Source organism: Excalfactoria chinensis, chromosome 1 (genome assembly GCF_039878825.1).
Source record: "Excalfactoria chinensis isolate bCotChi1 chromosome 1, bCotChi1.hap2, whole genome shotgun sequence".
NCBI classification, from domain to species: domain Eukaryota; kingdom Metazoa; phylum Chordata; class Aves; order Galliformes; family Phasianidae; genus Excalfactoria; species Excalfactoria chinensis.
In genome coordinates this window covers 44,803,278-44,827,917 of record NC_092825.1, presented here as the reverse complement: position 1 = coordinate 44,827,917, position 24,640 = coordinate 44,803,278, and the positions used below count along the sequence as shown (strand labels likewise).

General features: G+C 39.6%; 1 protein-coding gene across 1 annotated transcript in view; it reads right to left on the bottom strand.

Annotated features, from left to right (window-relative positions):
- Positions 1 to 16,410, bottom strand: part of ANO4 (anoctamin 4) — a 186,501-nt gene extending 170,091 nt beyond the window's left edge. Inside the window, exons 1-2 of the mRNA XM_072342020.1 lie at positions 16,342 to 16,410; positions 14,005 to 14,238 (exon numbers count right to left, since the gene is read on the bottom strand). The gene's annotated coding sequence lies outside the window, so the exon portion shown is untranslated. The remainder of the gene's footprint in view (positions 1 to 14,004; positions 14,239 to 16,341) is intronic.
- Positions 16,411 to 24,640: the final 8,230 nt, after the last annotated feature.

Genomic DNA, 24,640 nt, shown 5'->3' with positions numbered 1-24,640 from the left:
ATAACACAAGCAAGGTCAGCAAGGCAGATGGGTGGCAGACTCCCTCCAGGTCTCTTGCAGTGGTTGCTTTAGGGCCCAGCTATCGGCCCTCACCAGCCCTGACCCCCAGCCCCAAGGCAAATGTCCCAGATTCGTCCATCCCCAGAAGGCACACAGGGCCCAGAATTGTGCCCAGGGCTGCTTCAGTGCCGCCGGCTGCCCTGATGGCTGGCAGGACAAGCCCCAACTTCAGGGTTCTGCCATGGTGGATGCAAACAAGCCCCTGAGCTCTGCATGACTGAAGGATTTCCTTGCACATGACCATCTTCTCTCCTTTGACTAAGCTTAGGCATCCTGCCCAATATGCATGCTCATTGATGGTTAACACTGCTTTTGTGACCTCCACATCTATCCAGATGTAGAAAAGAGCTGATGAGCGTTATATCATGGATCTGTCTGCAGCTGGGACACTGCAAGCCCAGTGCACATGCCTGCTCACTGCTCCTCTTCCCATGGGTGTGGGCATATCCTGCTACAAGGGCTTCCACAGACTCAAGAGGCAAAACCTCTTTGAGGAGAGGAGGGCTACACTCTTCCAAGTCACAAATCCCACTGAAACAGTAATGCAACAACAGCAAACATCACAAAAGGGACCTCTAGCTTCTGTTGCATGGGACTTGGGCTCTCTGGTAGGCATGAACAACAAAGATTTAGGTAAGGGCTCCCTGAGCTATAAAGAACAAAAAATTAGAGAAACACATGCAACATTCACTCCTGCAAATTTCTGTGGGACTTAGATTGAGCCTGAGTTGACAGATAAGGGCTTTGGAATCACAGGTTTTCTCACAGTTACTAGGGAAGGTAATAGCATGATACCAGTGAAAAAGAATGGCTGCAGGAACCAGGACAGTGTAAATGATCCCACCGTGCAAAAATCAAAACCTTTCAACAGCTTGGCACTGAGATGAAACCATTCCAGCTTCAACAGCCCCTTTTCTCAAACACAGCATGAGATGTCCAGGGAAAGATTGAAATGTTTCTCTTCCACCTGTCCTTGTCAAGACAATACTCATCTACCCAGACCTCTGTCTTACACTGTATCTTGGCCTCTCCTAATACCAGTCCTCAAACTGCCCTTGCCATTTGGCACATGTTACCCATCCTGTTCTCTCCCACTTCCCTAGTGGCTGTCTGTATGTACTCACTGTAATTGGAAGAGTAATGTACATTAAGTTTGCCAGCTTCATTGGGATTCATTTTTAATAACAAGATTGAAAAGGTGAAGGAAGTACAAATTCATTCTGTCAGAGCCAAAGGTTTGTTCCTGATGACAGAGTAGCAGGAGAGAGCAGAGGAACCCAAACCTGTTTTATAATGGTGACAGATCCTTCCCTGGGCTGTCACTCAAAAGCCCTGGAGCTCCTTTTTGAGGTAAGGAAAGAAAAGTGGGGCAACTGCATTTCCTCAAAGCAGAGTCTTACAGACAGCCCAGGGGCTGGGGCACCAGAAAGCATTTCTCCTGCTCAAACAGAGCCTCCTTGCTCATATATCCACCTTAATTCATAGTTTTTCTATTGTTGGTGATCTCATTGAATTTCTTAAAGTACAGGAAAGTCGCTCCCAGCTTCATGCTCCTTTTTCAGCAGTTTTACTGCTGTTTTCAGAGTCTAAAATCCAAAATCTAAGAGCGCAGGAAGCAAGGCATCTCCTGTTCCTGCAGTCTCTCTGATCACATAGAACTGCCATGACAATATATTTCTTTTAGACTTAGTAGTTCTTCATGTGCTTGCAGTGCTCTTAGGGCCATCATGCTTTTTTGCATATAGCAAACCATCACAAGGGCTTGTCATACACGTGCCTTATAAAACTTGACCATACTGCAAAATAAAAACACAGGAGACGGGCCACTGTAAAAGCAGCCTTGTAGTTGTCCCATTGATCAGAGCCCACAGAGAATTTCAGCTTTCTTGTACAGGCCTGTTTTCTCAGCATCTTTTCTCCACACCCTGGCTGTGAGTCCAGTACAGCCCATGTCAGCTGCAAGATGTTACAGAATAAAATGAAGGGGAAAAATCATTTTCCTGAAGTCTGATAGTCACTCATCAGGTACAGAGAGGTTTTTAAATTCCTGAAAGTGCCCAACTTTACATACTGTCAAAATTCTTTAAGAAGAAATTCATTTTGAGGCCGTTCAGCCCAACATCTGGCATTATATAACTGAATACAGAAAAACTTTTTACTAGCATGTTTCAATAATATTTTTAGCAGAAGGTACTTCTAAAAACAATAAAACGTAAGATAGGTGAAGTTCATATTTCTGGGCTAAATAGCAGTGTGCAAGATAAGCATGAATAATCTTACTGAGCTCATGAGGCTCTCTGTGTGGGATGCCTGGATGTTTACAAAGAAATGCAGTGGAATTATTTCTGCAAATGACCAATTTTAGTCACTGCTTAACTGAAAGAATTCTTGACTGTGCTTTGAAGTAATCGGTCTTTAACCTCGATGCGTGTCCTAAGAGTTAAGCACTAATGTTCTTGCATGAAGCCAGGAGTTAAACTCGATGCTCCTTGAATCCCTTGCAACTTAGGAAAATCTATGTTTATAATATTTATTTATAGAATTTTACTCTGCTTTAAAGATGATTCTTGGTATTTTGCAGTTTTGTCATCTCTAGCATCTAAAAAGAAAAGTAAAGCCCAAAAGAGGAAATGAAAAAAAATTGAAAACCTATGGATATTTATTGCAATTGAAAATTATTAGAAAGTATTAATGAATATACAGCCTCTTCATCAGAAGTCTTATTTCCAAGATGAACAGCATAGGATGCTGAATTAACTCAAAGAATGCTTTTATTCCCCTCTACTGTCTTAACCAAGAGGAGGTTAAGACTGGCAGAACTCACAGTACTGTTGAATCTAAAGAAATGGGACCCAACTGTGGGAAGAATCACTAGTACTTCTGCTATTGTGCTTATGGAAAATGTTCAAAGAATTTTTGTTAAGTCATCTGAATTACAGTGCAAAGCAAGTGAACCACTGTTCAGCTTCATCACACTCTACCTTTAAGTTGTGGAGGAAAATAACCTATAGTTTGGTACATTTTGTCAGATGAGAAGCATTCTTAGTCCACTTTCTGAAACTTTCTGTCCACGGTTCTAATGAAGTCATCATTCCCTGCTGTGTTGATCATTAGAAGTGATCTCTTCTTCCCCCACTATTAACTGGCCATGAGACAAACTCCATTCTTATCAGCTATAGCTTAAAACCAAGTTGAGCTCATGATTTCTTTTACTTACCAATATAGATAATAGCAATATATCATACCAATATAGACAATACCAATATATTTTCACTTTTGCAATTTCTATGTGCCTTATTAATTGCTTGACCATTTACCTCTCATAATACTCAATACGGAGAAAGATTTAGAAGTGTTGTGCTTCATTTGGCACAGGAGGCAACACTCACCAATGGACTACTCAGATACTTTACTTTCCCATTGTCCGTTGTAACAATACACACAATTCCCAGTTCATTTCCCTTTTCAAGCTTTTTTTTTTTTTAAACAACAACAACAGCAACTAACTAAAATTGCCAGTAACCCATAATAAAAATGAGTTTATGTATTTATGCATCACTTAAGGCTTTATACAGTGTAGACACAGCCAATTCATCACAACAAATGGCATCCTTTATTCAGCTGCCCATCTAATTCAGGTCCAAATCCTATTTTTAACAATGACTCATTTAATTTCATCCTCACCATCCTGCTATCTCAGCTCAAGATTATTACATAATTCAACCCAACAAAACATACTAGACGTTTCTGTGTTACTGCTTCATTACTTACTCAAAATCAATGATGCCTTTTACTCCAGCTCAACAGAGAATGTTTACTAATGCCAATTCTGAACAGTCAGCTCTATGAATAACAGGAGAAACAACAGTTTCTTTGCTATCATGAAGATAACCTAGAGGGGTCTGATTTCTGCTCCTACCGAAAGCTACATTTGTGACCTTGCAGAATAGTTGGAAAACTGTTCCACCTTTTTGTCTCTTACTCCATCACCTACCAACCATATAAATTGCAGTTCAATATCTCTGCCTAAGAAAAAAATATTGAGGCCTATTTTCAGCAAGCATTTGGTGCAGAATGTTCTTATCTTTATGTATGGAGCTGCAATGATATTCTCCCTTCCCCCACAAGCTTCCCCTCAGATATCTCATTTTTCTTCTGCAGTATTTTCATCTTAAAGACTGAAGTTTTCCAAGCATGTGAATGATGAGATTTCCAGCAACAGAAAAATGAAGTATCTAGGGGAAGTATTTAAGCAAGAAAGGGGTACGCAGCTTCTTCTACATGAGATGTGTTTCCAGTTTTTATTCTGTACATGCAATAGATGACCGGGCTTTGAGAACTTGTCATTTGCAAAGCAGAAATTATTTCTGTAGCCACCAAGTAGCATCCTGAATGTGCATTTTTCTTCCCTGCAAGCAAGAAGCAAGTGTCCCTTCCAGGGGATTTCTGATGATTATTTCTAAGGGAAAAGGAACTAAGGGAACAGAAAATGTCTAGACAAAAGGAAGGATAGGCACTGCAGAGAGAGAGCAGTTGTGTGACAGCAAAACAGAGCATAGTTTATAAACACAATACTGAAAGAAAATGCATGATCTTACACAGGAGGCAGCAAGGAGCACTTCTAAAACATGTTTGAAGACGTTTGGTCAAATCTGAATAAAAGTTTTGCTCATCCTGGATTATATCACCTCATACTGCAGCACAAGTCAGTCTTCCCATTGATTCCAGTGGAGCATAAACACAATCTTGAATTTCAAACTGAAAATCAAAGTAAGGGACCTCTGGCACTCTGGTCAGAGGGATTCAAGCACAAGCACATCGGTGGACTTCAGAACTCTGCCTGAAGATTTTCCCCAGAAATAAACACTTCTCAGACTTCTCAACCAAAAGACATTGCCTAGGCATAAATGTCAAGAGAGTATTAAAACCAATGATACACAAGTACAAAGCAGCTGATAATCTACTGAGCACTAGATCAGCAAGTGTCGAATAAGCTCCTGCTTCCCTCTTACAGCTCAGGCAGTTGTCTGCAGAACAATTCTCTAGAGCATAACGATCTGATTTCTCCTTGGCCCTCACCAGCTGGGTCGGCAGCCTGCATCTCCACCAGCCCACAAACATCCCTCCTGGTTTTGAGAGAAATGCAGTGAATACTATAAGAAGAATGAAGAAGAAGAAATATAAAATTGAAAGAAAAAATATGAGCAAAACAGAAAGAAACAAATAGGTAAAAGAAGACAGCTTTCATTTACATTTTCAGTTTTGCATATCCAGCTTTTCTGAGGAAATCGATAATATCTTTCCTAATTGGGGGAGCGAGGAGAAACCAAGTAAATTACCTTAAACCAAGCTTTAAAGACAAAAGGACAAAATAAAGCAGGGCTTGATTGGAGCTATTCTGCATAGCTCATTCCATTTTAATTTTACGGCTCCTGCTCCCTGTCTCAGTCTTGAACTATAGTGCTATATTTGAATGCTTCCTACTTGACATCTGCAACTCTGACACATCCTTTCTCTTTCAAAAGACCAAGACTTCATTACCTACATTGAACTGGACAAAACAACAACAACAACAACAACAACAACAACAACAACAACAAAAAACCTCATTAAGAATTTGTGTTTTCTTTATAGTTTTGCCACATTAACCATTTTTTTTCCTTCTATTTCTGTCTCTTCAATATGACTATCAAAAGGAGACTTATTAGATTTTTAATAGGTTTTTTCCAGCACAAAGATATATAAGTTACTTAAACACACAACACTTCAATGTTTAACTGTGCTGTATTCACTAATGAGCAATAAAATAAACAAGCATTCTTCTGGACACTTAATTTCTCTGGAGACATAATGGGGTAATGCACCCATTTTTGTTCTGTAAAGTTAATAAGATTTTAAAGAAATATTTTTACCTTTTACTATATTAATTTGATTATAAAATATGCAAGATAGGTACACAGAGTAGGGTGTGTCATTGACAGAAAAGCTAAACAGACTGTTGTTTTGCAGGGTATCCATAATCCCTGTCAGGTTTGAAGTGTTAATTAAACACTTCCATCTTGCACTAAGACTCCATAGTGCTAGAGGACTCCACTGGAAACGTGGTTCAGAGACACATTCTTATGTAAAAACAATTTTGTACCATCCATAACTCCATCCTAAGCCTTCTCTGCTTTAACCAACCACTGTGCAACAGAATGATGGCCAGATGAAACAAATCTCCATTAAATCTGAAATTCAAATAAAATTTTTGCACCTGTTGTGGTCAATATACGTTACAGATGCAGGCAACTAAGAACACTGCAAGCAAAATGAAGGGACACTTATAAATCCAAGCCTGTTAGCCAAGCAGCAATTTGAGAAGGAGAGTGCATTATAGATACTGCTGAGTTTAAGTTCACCTGAAGCAACAGCAATGAGCAAATGGTAACAGCATCAATTTAATAGCTGGCCAACCTCAGATCAGCAAAAAGGACAAATACCCACAAGAAATACCTTGCAGTCAATTTCAGGAGAGATGGTAGAAGAAGTCTGCAGAAATGCACTTGTAGCTCTAAAGACGTCCTATAAAGACAGCACTGAAGCACTTATGCAGCACTACAAGAGGCACATTTTAGCACTGTCAGTGCTGAGTGCCTTCAGTCCACAGAGCACAATCCAGGCTGTTGGCATCTCTAAAAATATGACTTACAAAAGGAACCTCCAGCTCATTGTTCTTAGATGAGTTATGTTTTCTCATTGCTAAGTGGGAAGACTCAACAGAGAAACAAATAGAATGATTTCAGTTGCATAACTCTCAAGTTCAAAATTAAGCATATACATAACTGATTTTCTGGATCAGAACCAGGCACTTCAGTAGCTTCTGGGCTCGAACTTATAGTAAGGTCAATACAGAAAGTAGTTCCAAAATTCTTCTTTAAGTACACATATTCAGAGATTTGAAAATATAGACTTTATGGTACTCTGTCCCAGGAGTCAGCAAAAATAGCTAATGTTACCAAAATACTTAATATTCTTCTGTAGGATCCTAATTCATCATACTTACTGAATGCAGTATGGTGGTTTGGTTGTTTGGTTGTGGGGTTTTTTGCTTTTGGGGTTTTTTCTTGTTTTGTTTGTTTTTGGTTTTTGCCATCACATGTTTAAATTTAAACACTTCCTGTCTCATTTTTTTCACGGGTGCTAAAAGCATACACTGCCCTTTAGAAGCCAAAGACAACACTGTGTTTCAGAAAAGGTATTCTGTAATAACTTGCACTCCCTCTAATTTTGATAAAAGTAGTAAGCAGTTGTTCATTACACTGGGAGACTGCTAGTAGATGAATGAAAGAACTGAGGAGGATAAGTATTCTACCCATGGCCACATATTGCAGCAGAGGCAATGTGCTGGCAGTCAGGACACAAGTTATCACCTGAGCTGCAAAATTTTTAGGGTTCAGCTACCTTTAGGGTTTCCAACTTGCATTTCTGGAAGCGGTATTTTTTCTCTTTATAAACCCCATAATCTTTATGACTGTCTAGCACAGAACTCTTAGGCTGCTGAAACCTCATTTTGTTTCAAACCCCTTGAAGACACTTTTACTGAAAGAACATCAAGAAACCTCAAATTATACCTTTCTTGATATAAGCATGCAGAATGTAAGCAAAGAAGCAGAAGCAGTCAGGTCCACTGTAGGTACAATGAATATTGTCTTTGGCATCAGTGCATTAAATGGTACATAGTATCTGGATTGTCAGGTGAGGACTCTAAGTAGAATCCAGATGACTAATCAGAAACATCCAGTTTCTATTTCTCAATTTTATAATTTCATTAACCCCTTTGCAGCTGAAAGCAGAGCAAAAAGAAGGTACAATCTGAAGAGTAATAACCATCATATTTCCAGTTCTGTCTTCTCCTTTTTTCCTCTGATATAAGGAATCCCCTTACTCAGACACCTTGAGAAGAATCTGTGCATAATGACAAATCGTGGACGAAACTGAGCCTCTGACTCGTCACTCGGTGGACGAACACGGAAATACCGGATACACCAAAGACATCGCACGTTGCACTGCTGCTTTCATAACGCTTCTACCCGTGATAAGGAGAGGCAGCACCATCTTGTGGCCTCCCCCCTTTTATGCAGTCCCGAGAAATCAGGCAGTTGCCGGCTCTCCAAACTACGATTTGCTACCAGAACCCATTAATCTGTTCAGTGTCTACCATCAGCAGCTGCACCTCTGGGATCACTTAACAGTTTCATCAATCTCAGAAGCTGCTGATCGAGATATGCGAACAGATCAGACGCCTCGTTCTCTTGTAAGAGGTATTTCTCAGGCTTAATAAACAGTAAATAATTAAATAGAAAATGAAACCTACTGACATGGTTTTTATTTATTTTTTTCCTTTTAATTACTTTTGCTTTGCTAAACACAACAAGCTTTTTTTTTTTACCATCTTCTAAGCTGATACGCTCTCCCCTACCATGTTCTATTTTTCTGCTCAAGTTCCAGTAGATCTCTCTCCTTTTGTGAAAATAAGCTGTCAGTTTGGTTAGACAACTTTCATCTCTCCCTCTGCATCAGGTATCTCACCTAAGACATCCCAGACTTCCATTTGCTTTTTCACAGTTGCAGCACACTCCTTATTAGTAACTCACATTATATTCCTCTGCCTTTTCCCTTTGAGGACTCCCAGTTCACGTGATAAAATACAATCCTGTTATGTGCAGCCTTGAAATCTGTGCCATTGTATTTTTATTACACTTCCCTTTTCTGTTCCCAGAAGTTATCCATTCCTTCCCACATGGCTTTCAGGTTCTCCACTGCAGTCATGATGACTCCAGCTTAGAATCATAGATTCACTGAGGTTGTAAAAGACCTCTAAGACCACATAGTCCAACCATCCACCCACCACCAATGTTGCTTGCTAAACCGTGTCCTTCAGTGCCACATCCACATGTTTTTTGAACACTTCCTGGGACAGTGACTTCACCACTCACTGTGGGCAGTCTGTTCCAATACACCACCACTCCTTCTGAGACAAAATTCTTCCTACTGTCTAACACAACAGCTAATATTAAATCTGTTGCATTCTCTTCCTTTAATTGGGTTCCTCCAACATACTAAAAAGTAGTCAGTGTCACAAGATATTTCTTCTTACAGCTTTTTGCTGTTATTCTATGATTTAAAACAGACCTTAAAAGCTGCATGAATATATATATATGGAAGCTACAGAGTCAAAGAATCCACTAAAGTTTGCACTTATACGTACAACATCAAGAAACACAAATGAATTTGATTGTTGTCCATGACAAATACTGCAGATGGCAATATTACTGTGAAAGTAAATCCTGCATCATAGAAACAAAGGGGAAAGGTTCAGTGTTATAACCACATCAGCAAAATAAAACAGAGATGTGGTGCAAATGTAAAAGAAACAATGCATTTTTCATGTCTGCTCAGAATACAAGTTCTCCTGAAGTAGCTCCATCATCTCATGCAGTCACACATCAGGCACAGACCCAGGTAGGACATAGAGATGCCTACTCCACATTTCCCATAACTGGTATTTAGGAACCCGTATAGCTTTTAAGGAGTACACCATCTAAGCAAGGATGAGGTAAGGTCTAGCAGTGGAGAAGGGCATAATGAAGTGCTTTGGGTAATTACAGCGCAGTCAGCTTAATGTTGATATTTAAGAAGAGATGGTGACAAATTAGAAAGCAAGCAATAAATCAAGCAGTGGGTAAGCACCTTGAAGAAAAGAAGATAACAAAGAGCCAATAGATTTTTCAGAAACAATTTCTGGTAAATCAATATAATCGCTTTCAAAACAGCTGATCTAGCACTGGAGGGTGACGAGCTGCTATAATAAACAAAAAATAAATACAGTCTAGAGGAAAGTGTGCTAACTCCAGTACAGAAATGGTTGAAAGAAAAGGGTGAGATTATTAGTAGTGAAACTGGGATGTAATTTCAAGATTTGTTTTCATTATGACATTTTGTATTTAAACGTTGTTAATGACAGAAATTTGTTACGTAATGTAAGCCACATTTAGGACCAGTTCAGAACTCAAAATGAACCTCGCAAATGTAAAGGAATGGCCTAAAGATCAAAGGCAATTACAGGTAGTAAAATAAAACAATGTAGAAAAGATATAACAAATGCATTATAAAAAGTCTTAGGGAAGAATAGATCCTTAAGATGGTGGTGATGAAGAGGATCAATACAATCAATAATAGCACTCTTCAAAGAGATGTGTTAGCTAGGGGCATTAATCTGCATCTTTACAGAAGCCAGAGGTGGCAACTGTTCTACACTAATTAGAGCTGGTTGTACTTCCACTGCAGAATTATACCCTGTCCTAGGTACCACACTTCAGATAAAGACAAACTGGAGCGAGCTCAGACAAAAGTAAAGATAGAAAAATGTTGAAATAACACAGCCTGTGAGAAGAGGACCGGGTTTATTAGCTCTGGAAAAAGAAAACTAAGCATGGCTATGAAAACAGCACCCCATTACTGAAAAATTATGCAACAAGTGGCAAGTGAGGTATTTTCCAAGTTCATAATATCTATCTTAAAACCTTCAGAACATATTATACCCAAAGAAATCAATATATGTCGTGCAATTATCATAGAATATTTACTTTTATAATAATAAAGCATCTGCATTTTAACTGAGTAATTAAATTACCATTGACTGTGAAGGCCATTTTCAAGTATCACTTCAACTTGGTAGAATGCCGTGGGTTTTTTTTTTCTTAATATACACGCATGCATTTCCGATTTTAATGTAGTCATCTCCTGGCCTGGACCAGTACCAGCAAATGCAGAGGAGATTACATTTAGCTTTTTCTTTTTGTTTTTGCTGTTGTTTTTTGTTGTTGATGTTTTTGTTATTTTGGGGTTTTGTGTTTTTTGTTTTTAATAGGCATTCTTAAATTTACCTGCAACCAGAAATTCACATAACAAATGTAACCCAGTTAAAAAAGTAAGCCTTTTAATCAAACAGTTATCAAAACTATGGTCTCTGCCTGTATTCTTGACCAGACATATGAGCTGGGAAACTAGTACAGAATAATTCTTCATGTTTTGTCCTATTCTGAACAGAAGAGTGTTTGTTTGATTTCCATCCTGAAGTATAGAAAACGGATTCTGATGTTCATTATACTCCAATATGCAAGAACAATATTCGGTACCACTCTGTAAATTATCAGTGTTACAGAACTCTGTGAAGCACCAAATGCACTGAATTGAAACTAATGGTTGAAGTAGGATGCAAAGTACTCACTGAATGTGTTCACCAAATGCTGTTAGTGGCAGTTCTACATCTTTCATACTGCATACCTAAACACACAGTTTCATTGTGTCAATACTTCATTTTCAGCACCATTATCTTGTTCCATACATTGAAATTCAGTTCAGACATCTCAAGCGCAGCTTATTACAGGGCTCTGAATGTGCGCTGCTGTGGAGGAAGCAGTCAGAATTTTCCTGGTATTGGTGGTTAGAAAATAACTCATCTGAAAATACAATCGTGTGTCTTCATCTCGTACTGGTGGTTTAGCATAGTTTGTTTTTTGATTGTGCTATCAAAATGTTAGAGTTTGGTATGAATCCACAAGAGAGTAACTGCACAACTACCCCATGGCATAGTATTTTTTTTGCAGCTTTCCTGTAAATGAGCTGATCGAGTAGTCTTGGACATGAGCCGTGATACAATTTTATGATATGCTCTACCTCATTAATCAATTTCTAAGTTACCCTCTGTCTTTTCAGAAAATCCACCCATCTCAGCTGATGCAGTGCTCTTGCCCGAGCTTGCACTGAACTCTGTACGCTGCAGAACTCTGCTGCAAACCTGCTTCTTGCTCACTGCAAGAAAGGTTCTGAAAACTTGATCAAGTAAAATAATAATAATAATAATTTAAAAGTGTTATAGGAGTGTTACATAATAACATATGGATTATTATTATTAGTGCGGCAGTTCAATTACACTGGATAATCAGATAACCAGTTTTTGGACTAATAAGGGAATAAGAAAATTAACTCAGGATGAAGGTTGCATCTCCTTGGGCACGAGTTATGCTATGCAGCAGCACCTCCCAGCCCTGTTGGGAATGGACATTGCCTCAGCTGTGCTGCCCTGCCGTTGGGCAGCTCTTTGGTAGAACACCTACATACATTTCTTGATAAATTCTCTTCAAAAGTGAATTCACTGTAATTTCTTAAAGAACAAAACTAGGGAACTTGCATCTGACTTGCTAGTTTCATACCTTTGAGTATATGTAGACGATTTACACCTAGAAAGGTGTTTCTGCAGAGCTGGCTGTTCCTTATCAGGTTTTATTATAGTTTTATTATTGCACTACTATTTTTACTAGTATTTCTCCCTCATCTACAACATCAACTGTAGGTGGCAGGTACACTTGAACCTTGGAGTAATGCTCACCTGCCACTAAAAAACTTCACAAAACTGATGGGTCATCGCTCCTCATATGGAAAAGATATTGAGTATTTCACAGCACATGCAGTGTTTCGATAATTACAATAGGTGATCAGATACATAAATTAAGCTTCTAGGATATAGTCACGGAGTATATAAAGAAATCACCAAATTGTGCCCAAGATGTGTGGATTTATACTGCTCTTAATTTAAACTAGGAATGTAGATAAATGAGAGCCACATTTACTCTTGCACAAATTGCTTAACAATTGCACTAGCACTCCTGCTTTACAAATGCATCCATCAGAGCAGACATTAGGAGTGGTATTTGAAGTACTAGTTCCCAGGATTTTTGGCTGCCACAAGAATCCATGCAATTTGAGAGAACAAGTCATTAAAACAGAAAGCTCTGGGAAGTAAAAAAACAGTTTTGCTTGGATTTCAGTACCACTGCCAAATTTCAAGCCCATTATTTTTTTGTGACATGATTACATCAATTACAGTGAATTATATTTATGTACTACTACAACAACAACAAGAGCAGTAATAAAATCAGCTGAATAATATAGACTTGATTATACTTTTTACTACAAAGACATCCGACCCCCTGTGGTGAGCAAGTAAGTATTACAGTATTACATATATTTTAAGATCTGGAACAGAACTAGGAATTCAGACTGGCCCTTTTACAGTAGTACCCCATTTGACACTGGATCCACTAAGATCCCATTCACCATACAAACCTCTCTGCTTCTTGGTACCTAGGCAGAACCTTGCTAATCCTACCCCATTTCAACACAAGAAAGGAGACATTAACCAGTCCTTATATGTGAATCTGTTTAGGAATCATAGAGATCAGGGCCCCATCTGCAAGCCAGGAAAATCCACTGAGTTCATGACCCATTTCCTTATCATTACCTTAATCAAAGATCCTCTAGATATAAATGGAAGCAGTCTATGGGTCAAGTGATTTGTTCTGTCACCACAGTCCCTTGCCAATTGTCCTCTTTCCTGAATACCCTCAGAGGCCTCTGAACCCCAGAGTGAAAGCATCACTCCATCACTGACCAGCATACTTCTTTCTCTGGTTTCTGATAGACATAAGCCTGTAGCGTCCAGAAGCACAAGTGCATTCCCACACACAACTGGATACTCCTTGTACACGGTAGCTTGTGATAAGCCAGAGGCTCATAGCATTTTGAATGCATGATGAACATATCAGTGTATTCTCCATCACACAGCCTTTTACCAAAGGTGCAAAAGAGACAATGGTGCCCCAAGTACATCCACATGCTTGTCAAAATGTTTCTACCAGAGTCTACCAGTTTTAAGGTAAGCATATACTAATAAAATATTATTGTGGTTGAGAACATGTATAACTTGGTACAATTCTAAATTCCTACACAGAGCTTCTGTGGTCTAATCCTTCCTTAGGAGCAAACAAGACTATTTAACTTAAGTAGTGAAACTGCTGATTAAACTAAGTTCTGATGTGTAAAAAAGAAATGATCACTTACCTGTAGAGTCTAGACTTAAAGTTTCTTGACTACTACTGCTGTATGAAGGCACTGGAGTGATAGAAAGCGAAGCTGGACACGATGATGGATATAAGTCATTTTGTGTAGGAAAACATTGAAATGCTGTACCACAAGCATCTTCAGATAAGATGAGAGGGAGATGAGGTTTCCCATGCCCATGTGGATTTTTCCAGCGAAGCAGTCCTACTGCAAGAGTGCCAGCAGCATTGGAACCTAACAACAAATATCTGAAGTTAAAACTTGTGTCCTTGAAATGTAGTAACTTATGATTTTGGAGAAGGAAGCTATAATAAGGGAATATAACTCCTATTTAGAGTTATATGAGGTAGTCACTGATAGATATGTACATACATCACGTTCTCTCAAGTGTGGCCACTCTATAGAAAAAGTGGGGTAGCACTGCAGAAAGTTCAGTGAAATATAATAAAATATTGCTAGATAATAGAGAGGACTATTATTAGTAATAGACTTATTAGCAGTAGATATCATTTAACAAAAACTGTACTTTCATCCCTTTCTTTAGACAAATTTTTGGTTCATGTTTTTCTTGAAAACAGGATTGTTGGATTTTCTAGGTAGCTAACCTCCACTGTATCGTTAGGTTACTGTTGGAAATAGGCAACACATTTTAGCATGTCAGTAATACTGGCAGTAGAGCTAGGAACACATGGCTTTGTCTTGGTGTACCTGAACCATGGCTTTTTAGTCAACTTTTCTTGTTGTTATTTAGATTTCTCTGAATACAGGTACCTACCTACTAAATACAACACACATCATAGTGCCTGATTACTTTATTAAAAATCATACAATCACAGAATCAAATAATTGCTCAGGTTGGAAAAACCTTAAAGATCATCGAGTCCAACCACAACCTAACCATACTACCCTAACTCTAACAACCCTCCACTAAATCACGTCCCTGAGCACCACATCCAAATCGATTTTAAACTCATTCAGGGATGATGACTCAACCACCAGTGTTGAGGAAGATGAAAGTATTAACGCATACTATGTATGATGTAGAATGTATAGCTACTTTTTAACTTGGACATAACAATGAAAAATCCATAAGCACTTCTAACATCTCACTCTATGTCCAGATTTGTAAAATAACCTTGCAGCCCCTCCTTTCTCCATTACCATTTCCAGTAGACATTGATTTTTCACTTATAGCAATAAAGAATAATTCTACAAACTCCTCTGAAGGCACATTATTGATTTTTTTTTCCTGTGAAAAAAGAAAACCCCAAACCACAAATAAAACACATGGAGGAAACTATCGGTTTTCATGTTTATGCATTAATCGATTCAGGAACATACTGTCTTTACCACTTTATAAAAGAGTTGTCAGAATTCACATATCTGTCTTCCAAGTTGCACACAACTCCATGGATTACAACCGAAGGCAAGGACCTGGCTAACCTTGCTCCTACATGGACAAATGTGCTCAACTATATGGCTGCAAAGCAGCAACTGAGACAAAACAAAGTACTCAAAGAACAAACTTTGCAGTAATATTTGAACAAAATCTGCGCCAAGATTTTCTCAGTTTGAAGCAACCACAGAAAGCTGTATCAAGCTCTCAGTGCAGCTCCTCGACTGCACGGCAGGGAAGGGGTTGCTGAGATGAGCTGAAGAGTGTTTCACAGCATAACAGCATATGGCTGGAAGCACAGCAGCACTTTTGAATCTGCAGACAGCATTCCTGCCATGAACTTAATGCTGTCCCCTGATGTGCTGGTATAGCTACGCTTCACAGAACAACAAGTACACAAACACTTCATTAGTGAAATGTAAATTAAATTGTACATTCCGGAACTTTTTCTCCCAGTGTAGATGACATAAACAGGTTTGATATTTCCCTAGAGCCTCGCAGATGCATTGCCTCAAGAAGTCAGTCTTAAGGTTTGAAAACAGATAAAAACCTGGCTTCCCAGTCCCTCAGGTTTCCTATCAGCCAAGCACTTTTTGTGCTGCCCTGCTCTAGATGCTTTCCTCCCTCTCTTCCCTTCCTACAGCATTCTGTGAAGCCGTGGGTCTACATCACCGAGTTGTCACTGCTGCACACAGACTGCTCCCAGGCTGGTTCTCTCACAGACTCCACCATGCACAAAAACTCCCTGAAAACCTAATTTTTATTTAATTAATTTTTTATAATGTCCTCATAAACCAACAATCCTTAAAAACAGTCCCTAATATTCTTCCTCCCCTCTCACCATCAGAGTGCCATACACAACTGCACGACATAGTAAACTCCCATCTCTGCCCTGTGACAGAACAAACCCAAACTACCCGAGAAAGAATAAAAATATTTACCCTGTGTGGTCTGTGAGCCTGCTCTGCCCAGGCTGCAGGCTGATGCTGCTGTGGCAAGGTGACAGTGGCCAGTCCCCTGTGCCCCACGTACCCGCAGACCCCTGCTGCCGGTGGGGGTGCGGGATGCCCCCATCCTGCAGAGCCTCTTCCCTCTGTTGCTGCCACCCAGAGCCTGCAAGGTGCACACTGTCACATGCTACAAGCTCAGTCCTGCCATACAAAGCTTCTTTTCTCTCCTCCTCTCTCCTTTGCCAGCTCGTTCCAACCCTCACAGTCAGGCAGATACGGATGCTGTTTCAGCCAGGCTGCTCCATAGGGAACCAGACTCCATCAGAGGAGGGAAAAAAGGCATCAGCATGTTTAGGAGGCTTTGCAGAGACACACACGGGTTTGTTCAGTTAGCACCTTCTCAGTGCACAGCCCTCCCTGTGTGACAGTGGTAAGGACAACCAGGCTCAGCGGTCTCACACGAGGGCATGAGTTTGCTGAAGGATGAGCCAAATGCACCTGCAGGAAAGATAGTATGGCAAAAAGAGTGCATGTATCTCCATGCAAACCCCACAGCATTCCTTCAACAAAAAAAAAAAAAAAAAACACAAGTCCAAGGAGACTTTGTGGATGAAATCCTATGTTTTCAAGCAGGCTGATCTCCTGCCTCACCTGCCCCTGCCCAGGACACAAGGCAGAAAGCCCAACAGAGTTTGAAGGGACCCATAACAATCATCAAGCAGTAAACCCCAGCTCCACACAGGCCTGCTCAAAAATTAAACCATGTCTGAGAGAGTCATCCAAATACTTCTTGAAGTCCAGAAGCTTGGGGGCATGACCGCCACCCTGGGGAGCCTGTTCCAGAGTCTGATCACCCTCTGGTGAAGAATCTTTTCCCAATATCCAACCTGATATCTAGACCTCATTGCCTGCTATGGCAAGTAGGGCTGGCTCCCTACTTCCCCTCCTCTGCTGAGCACACAGGAGGGAGACTTAAGACTGAGGCTCCTATCCAGAGAGTCAAGTTCAGCTGTGGATGCCCTGTTTACAGCTGCTCAGAAACACCAAAAACTTTATTGCACTGGGGAGGCCCTAACACTGCTGGTCACAGCCAGACCAGGTGGGTCAGACATCCCTTGTCTCCCGGTCTAAGCCTGCCCCAATTCCAGCAACAGCTCTGGGTCTGTTCTATGGGGGACAATCAATAGCTCTACAGCACAGGGAAGGAGGACTGAACAGGAGCAGGACTATGCCTCGGATCAGAGTTCAGCTTGCTGCCTGCTCAGCTTGCTTGGGAGCCTGATTCAAAGTATTTCTTGGGGTACTTGCTCTGGAAGTCACTCTCTCCATCCTCTGGTTAACCCTTCTAAGCAGTTAAGGGGTTTAGACGCCACATTTCCAAATATCTTCTGCAGTTTGAAATGTCTTGATTCCTTCTGTTCTCTACAGATACTGATTATTCTGTTTTCAGGTGACCTACTTAATACAGTACCCTCACTGGGAAATACTGTTCTCCATTTTTACTGAATCAGATCTTTATGTACATACTATTAATGAATGTTAAAGTGGTGGTACCTACAAGCTAAAAGGTCACATAAAAATAAAAAATGAAACAAAAAAAAAACTAGTAACCAGCCCACAAAAATAAATAAAGTTAGAAAATTAAGCTTAATATGCCTGTGATTCACAAGCATCATTCTTGAAAGAGTAGGAAATTAACCTACTCTAAAATGGGTGCTGATGGAGAAACAAAAACAGGATTTAGGAGTGGAGAAAGAATAGAGTTGAAACATCTCATCTGAAAATGAGCCCAGTTCACCCCACTTCAAGATTCATCCTCACCAAGTGGAATCTCACCATCTTATTAGTTTCACAGTCTCTATCAAGCTACACACTTATTTGAACAAAATTGCAGAAACGCTGAGTTTGTAACAAATTTCAGCTTGGCAGAGCAAAGGAACAGATGAACGATTGCTCACAAAATATTCAAGTGAAAATGTTTTTATTGTCCAAAAAGACACAGATTACTAGAGGAACGGGGTGTTCAGAGCCCAGCAGCCAACATGTGTTTGTCTTGTTTAGACCAAGCTGAGGAAAATCCATTTCATACTGATTTTTCTCATCCCAGCTATTCTGTTGAAGAGTTTCTGTCCCCAGCAGACTCTGTCTTCACTAACTACAGAAAACATCCGTTTCTAAACTGATCAGCACTCACTCTGCAGAACTATGCTTGTCTATCTTCTGCACCCTCACTCTACACCCACCCTACTCTAAACTCATCCATCAATCTGGCATTTATGATTCAGACTATGAAGGCACACCATAAAAGACCACGTCAACTCTTCTGTATCAACAGGCCACATGAAACTATGGTGGTTCAGCACACTCATTAGTAGGCTACAGTTAATACCTGGTCAGCCCAGTGCATTTACACAGATAGATAGAATATTCATAGCCTTGACTGCCATTCTTCATGAAAAAATATATAATAATCAAGTATTTACAAAAACATATTAAGTATCAACAATATTTTTAGCATATAGGTGATTTATAGGTAATACAGCAACAGACCAATGGTGCCAATCTTTACAAAGTAAAAGAACTCATAAGTTTATATCAGCACATTTTTATCTTGCATATATTTGGTACATATGCGGATACAGAGATATATTTAGCCAAATGGGATGACACCAACTACTTTCAAGAAATTCTGTGCCAACTAAGCATATTCGACATTTGCACACAGCATAAAACTGAAAGTGCTTGTGTAGGACTTTTTTCCAAAGTTTGGGTTTAGCAGAAAAACAGCTTTTAGCCTCACTATATTTATATATGCCCCAGTTCAAACCTTTGAGCTCATCATCTCTTTGCCCACCTTTCCATTGTTGGCATTAGCTGTTAGAACATCTAACACAACTGAATACAAAAGAGCACCTTGACTACATTATGTTATCAAATATGTGAAGTGAGAAATTTGTTTTCCCTATTGGCAACCACTCTGTTTTCCCCTTTGTGGAAAACACCTTTAGTTGCCTCTCATTTAGATATTTACTCTCAAGGGAGAACCAGCCTCTCCATGGCTGTTATTACTTGCCTCACACCTAGACTGACCAAGAACTGATGTTTGTGCAAAGTTTTGTTAAAAACTAAGCATAGATCTTTAATAGAGGAAACAAATTGTAAGTGCTACTTTATATATATATGTATATGTATGTATATACACACATACATACACATACATATATACGCACGAGAGAAATAAAATGAGTACTATCATGGCACATACTGATGTGCAAGCAACTTCTGTGGTTCACATCAAGACAGCACCTTCACATCCAAGGAGTTTGTGGTTCAACCACAGAACAACTGAAGCATGGCAGACCCTAAAGCATAATGCAGAAGGGCAAACATCAGTTAACTAACTTAGGTGGCTGGTATCCCCAGGTTCTTCAAATACACTGCAAGAGCGAGGATCATCCCAAGAGTCATTTGTAGCAAGACTGTAACTTTGGTCTGTGAACTATTCTAAAGAGTTTTTGTGTTCCTGAAATTTTTGCTGGGTTCAATAAGCATTGAAAAGCTTATCATGAAGAGGCAGTTCCACAAGGAAGGGTTAGAGGAGAAGAAACCAGAGACCTAAAATAAGTTTACAAACTTCTAAGTTTTATAAACCGTTCTGAAGCAAAATCTTGAATATCTTCTTATACAATTTTTATATATATATTTATTTATAGGTAGAACAACTTCTGTCATTTATCATAGTCTACTATGGACTCGTTTCTGTTAAAATGTTCAGAGTCAGTGTCTGTTAAAATCAATAAACAAACAAACAAAAACATGAGATATACGTTATCTGCAGTTACTCTTTAGAATTTCTGTATTTCGCCCGTGTTACAGGAACTGAACTGTTCCTTTGTAGCCCAAATGGAGAGTTCTATCTGAACCTGGCTTATTTTTTTCACGAAACACTTAACGGGAATGCTTGAGTTCTGAGTCCTCTGACACAAGCAGGACTTTCAGTTGTTGGAGTGGGTCCAGAGGAGGGCCATGAAGATAATCAGAGAGCTGTAGCACATACATTACAAGGAGGGACTCTACAGCCTGGAGAAAAGAAGGCTCTGGGGTAACCTTATAGTGATCTTCCAGTTCCTGAAGGGGATCTACAGGAATGCTGAGGAGGGAATTTTTATGAGGGAATGTAGAAACGGGATGAGGGGAAATGGCTTTAAACTGCAGGAGTAGATTTAGATTGCACATTAGGAAGAAATTCTTTACTGCAGTGTTCATGAGACATGGGAACAGGTTGTCTAGAAAGGTTGTCGACGCTCCCACCCTGGAAGCATTCAAGGCCAGGCTGTATGGGGCTTTGAGCAACCTGGTCCAGTGAGGGGTGTCCCTGCCTATAGCAGGGGGGTTTGAGTTAGATGATCTTAAAGGTCCCTTCCAACCCAGGCCACTCTATGATTTATAGTATGATCTAGAGCTTATAGTGCACCAAGAACCGTTCAGATTTTATTTCTCAGAGAAATATATGAAGCCACATCTAAAGTTATAAATGCTACAGAATCAAATATTATAAAAATAGGGGGAAAAAATCATCAGACTGTCACAGGCCACTTGAACTCAGATTTTTATCACATTTTTAAGATGAGCTGTAATCTCCTAAAGACTCCCTGCTTCTTTTTCCACAGTACTGGTGAATGAGCCCACTTCAGGAAAACTGGGCAATTCTTTTGCCTTCTGCATCAGGCATTGCCTCTAGGAATGTAATATATAAGTCATTTTTCTCCCTCAGAATTTCAGTATGGTACCAGACAAGGAAGCTAAGTTCACCCTCTCATAGGGCAGCAGAGGGAGGCTGGGATTTCACTACACATTCTATCCACTTCACACAGATGCCTTAAGCCCATTAATCACATTTACTAGCTGCTAAACACTCCCAGCTGCAAGTAAAGTCCCCTGAATTTATTCAGTTCTGCACCAGGCTAGCTCCTTTGACTAATGAAGTACAAGACAACTCAATTACCTCATCTGAGTGGATGCTTTAATCTCAGCAACTTAGAGCCTTGATTTTTCATTCTGTTTAATAAGATAAGCCTATTTGCTTTACACCTCAGGAAATAATCAGAGGCCAACGACACTATCCTGGAGGAACGCGTATGACAACAAATTATAGTTTTCAGCTCATTGTGGAGAGCTGGTCAAGGGACCACATGCTGAAGTACAGGGAGAATCTCAAATGCTGAACAGCTACTCATGCAGACAGAGCTCTCTATTCTATATGACATCCCAAAGGAAAAAGCCAAATCATATCTTTTAATGAAAGTATGTGTCAAGATGCATCCATACAAGAGAAATTTGAAGGTAGCACTGACTGTCTGAATTATGACATTTTCTAAGCTATATTTGATTTTATAGTCCCAGTAAGTTACTTTCCCAGTCTAATTAAAATGGTTTGTGAGTTAAGGTCCCAGATCTTCAAGAAAACTACTGGGTTTTGAAACAGGTATTCCAAAAAACTTCCCACTGTTTTCATTTGCAGTCTCAAAACCAGACATAATCTAGTAGAGGCATCCATTATCATTTTCATACGGGCCACTGGATACCAAAAATGCTTCTTTATGCATTTGTCAGTAATTTGACATAGCTAAATATCATGCTTTATCTGAGAATGCATTAAAATTTGAGCATACAACTGTGTATTCACAAAACCCTCCCAAATCTGATGTACAGTAAGGGAGTCTGATTCCAGGACTACAGACCCAAAGCATATATATTTAATTTGACTTTAAAGGAACTCTTTCTGCTGGTCTAATGCAGCAACAAATAATTTCAAGGTACAGCAAGGGTCAATGCTGCAGTAGGTACACTATAAACATAATTTATTATGGTTCTGTTTCACAGGTGTCTGTAGAATAATATGCTCAGCTCAGCAAAAAAAAAAGAAAGCATACTGTTCATCATCAGAATGACACACCACGGTAATTATTTATGTCCTTCTGGGAATACAGGTTCCAGTACAAGGTGCTCTCTTTGCAGTAGCTACACTTCAGAAAAGTAAAAGTTAATAATGTTTATATAAAGGAGCAGAAAATTGCAAGATTCTGAACTTCAACCATTGCTTTTATCTTTAAGCACAAGAAAGGAGTAGAGCACATTCTTATTTCATATCTGTAAATACACATATAAATATCTTCATGTGTTTCTTGAAACATGCCACGTTTGAGTATTTTGACAAACATTGTTTTGTGCTACTTTTCCTCTGTGTGACTACCTAGCTTTTTTTTCTTTTTTCAAGGAAACATGCAAGCTTGGCTTTATTTTGTAGGACTGCAGCTTTGCACAGCACTTTCTGAGTCAGCACTCTGTGCCAAGTTGATATCCAAGTACTGCACTGCAAATCTACCACCAAAAACCTCTTAACACAACTAATCTGTCAACTTTTTCTGCCTAGCTACGTCCCTCAGAGAAATGGCCGGTTGTCTCCTGCCCTGTAAGGCTTTTCTTCCATCTGGAACACAATACTCCACACAAAGTGCCATAACAGCACTGATCTTAGGCAGCATCAATTCTCCTCTCCAACTGAAAAGCCATCTGCTGCTGGCATCTGTGCTGGTGACACACCAGAAAGTTCAGCTCCCAGTTAATGGGATTACTGGTGAAGTGGGAGAGCTGTGCTGTGAGTAGATCACATCTCTAGGATATTTGAACGCTTTAATCTTTCTTAATGGGCCTGAAACTGCGTTCAGCTCATTTACACTTCACACCATTTATTTTTCACAACTTCTAGTAATGATCTTTCTTCAATCTTGGTCCTCATGAAAAGGAAGATTTCAATATGCATTCTCATGCAATGAAAGGGTCTTACAAAGTCAAATTTCTTGCATTCCACACCTGGATTTTACTAGCCTAGGGCTTTAATTTGAATCAAAAAGAAACCTTTTGCCTAAGGATTTTAAGACTTAGAGACGACCACTTGCATGAGGAACATCTATAAAATTGTTGGACACCAGAGGGCCTCATAGCACTCAATGATCTGACAAACAGATTTCGGTTTCCCAACAGGGACACAAAGAAGGATCGATCCAGTGTGCTGTTTGAAGCTAAGGCTGCTTGAGCCCTAGAAGGAAAACCGCCTTGAATTTTACCAATTAATTTACGTATATAAAATTGCCAAACAATAAGTCTTTCAAACTGTGTATGTATTATGTATTTATGGTTGTGTACTTCACTATTCCAGATGTTAGTAGGTATATGCTGCTCACATTTAAGTGTTAAGTGTGAGCCAGATATTGCTAGAGAGAAGACAAATTTTGAAGTGCTACAGAGCAGTGCAGCTGTACAGGGCTCTTGTATCAGCCCCATGCAAACAAAGCTCTCAGAGCCTTACCTGCACAGCCTATGTTTATCAGTGACTTTGTTGCTGTCTCTTAAGATTTTGTCATCAGCCACAAATGACGTACATTTTAACTATCTTGGAGCATTTCCTTGTAGGGCCAAAGTCCATTTGAAATAAGCAAAAGGCAAAGGTTCTGAACCCATTCTGAACAAGATTTGTCTGTGGAATAGTCCAAATGGCTTTTCCCGTTATAAGCAGAACACCATTTTACTGTGTGAAATATGTAGGACTTTGTGAAGAAAACAGTAATCTACAGCTTGATATAACTCTTGCATTTTTCAGGGTGACTTTAGAGTATGTTCTTAGGATACACAATCCAGCTTACACATTTTCTAATGGATGATAGACCATTGGCCACCAAAGGATTTCAACTGGCAATGATGTTGAAGAATGCAGCTCTGCTGGTTCAAATCAGGAATCTACACAACCTGAGAAAACTGGGGTGAAGTGACTATACAGGAGCCTTTAACAAGAGTATACTTAGACTCTGAGTTTTAATACTGTCAAAATTAGCTCTAAATAATTTGATCAGCACGAAGAATAGAACCTGTTCCAGTTTGTCATTGCAGAGAAAGTACTGCCAGAGTGTGGCAATGATTTCTCCTTGTACCAAAGGGATGCTCATCTAACTAAGACATATCAGAAATGTTATTTGCTTAACTTGCATTATCATGAATCAGTGGCAGGGAGGATCACTGCACAGCACTTCTCCAGCTTACACGCTGGGCAACAGCAAATCAGAAAAGAGACTGAAGGCCTGTAATTACATGTACAAAACCTATAGGACATACAGGATCCAGACTTGTTTTGGCCAGAGCAGGGTTATTTGACATTTCCTACGGCTGGATTAACAGTATCAAAATGAGGAATAGAGTACTGTGATGATTACTTTAAGCAGTCCTTTCAGAAGTC